Raw genomic sequence first — 1,656 nt, forward strand, 5'->3', positions numbered from 1 at the left:
GTTTTCCTTGTTTTGCCTTGCCTGTTTTTGCGTGTCTGATCTTTTGCCTGTTTTCCTGGATTTCTCCCTCTCGTCTCGCCCCTGTGATTCTGTCTGCCGATCGGTGACCTACGCTAGCCCTAGGACTATTCTTGTGTTTTTGCCCGCCATATACCTGTTTGCCATTGTTCAACCCTGCCTGTTATACCACGTCTCTTTAAATAAAGCTTGCAGATGGATCCACAAGTCTCACGTCTCGTCAGCCCCGTTACACAGACATACTAATACTCTAATGATCGCTAGTTGATATGTAGTTGCAGAGTCACTTATCAACAGCTGTTTAAAGGGTACCATCAAACTGATATTACAATAAAAATAGTTCAAAGCAAATGTGTCATATTACACATTCATCTGATCTGATATCTGATCTTATGGCTGTTTGAGAGAAGAAAAAAATCATTATTTTTATTATTACTACTTATAAGTGGTCTCTGACTGCTTTAAGTAAAGTAGCATAAGAAAAATGGCAAGATATGATACTTATAATACATTATAACTATGAGAAATATAATCCATTGTAAAAGTGGATGCAACGTGTTCATTGCGTTATAAATCATCATACTCTTAAAGCTATAACCACAAATAAGTAAATATTATAATATATTAAAACTTATGTATATTCATGAGATGATACAACATGTTACAAGGTTTTTTATAATGCATTATGCATTCATTATAATGCCTTAAGAATACAGGCTTCATAGAAAGTGTTACCAAACTTTTCTTTGCACTCAACAGAGCAGTTTGAAAAGTTAATGGAAGATTTGTTTTAGAAAGGGGACTTGACATTAAATACTGAGGAAATGTTGCTGCAATAAAAATGTCCTTTCACATTCAATGACCTCTGGGAACAGAAGTGTCACATGTTTGAACTTCATAATATAAGTAATCTCCTGCCAAGCTAAACTCAGATTCTTAGCAAGAAACGTTGAAAAAGAAACAATTATTAAAGGCCAAAAAGAAAGTGTAAATTCAGAAGCATGGTGTAAGATGGACTGCTGGTCATGAAACTAGAATCTGTGGCAATTATTTTAATGGATCAAGCCTTTTTCACAATTTGCTTACACCACTATTCACTGATACAAATGACAATTTCCATATCTATACTCACAAAGTTTACATCAATCTCTTAAGTAGAGTGTTACACCACATCACAAACAACAGAAGATACAACATATAATTTTATATACACAGTTTTAACATTACTAACAACTAGCCTCGATACCTAATTTTTATTCATATAATACATTTATTTAATCTAAAATTTTAGCATTTGAAAAAAAATCAAATTCAATAAACCATAACATTAAATAAAAATAGGTTAATTCAAACTGAATAAATTACTTTCAAAGTTTCAGTTTGTTTTGCTGAAGGTAAAATTGGATGACCATTTGAAATTGAGAAAATGACAGTGCTTGGAGGGATCAAACAGGTTTACAGGTTTTCATAATGTTAAATATTGAGTTTCAGTTGAATAAATGATTGAATGTATACAGCAAGGCATAAATTGCTTATGCTAATGTGCCAGAAACACATGATTTTTCTGCTAGACCGTAAATACAGTCTTGTTGCTTCCACGTGATATACAGTTTTGATGTGTATATCTACATATCTGAA

The sequence above is a fragment of the Sinocyclocheilus grahami genome, unplaced genomic scaffold, assembly GCF_001515645.1.
Source record: "Sinocyclocheilus grahami isolate Dianchi unplaced genomic scaffold, SAMN03320097.WGS_v1.1 scaffold2747.1, whole genome shotgun sequence".
Taxonomy (NCBI): Eukaryota; Metazoa; Chordata; class Actinopteri; order Cypriniformes; family Cyprinidae; genus Sinocyclocheilus; species Sinocyclocheilus grahami.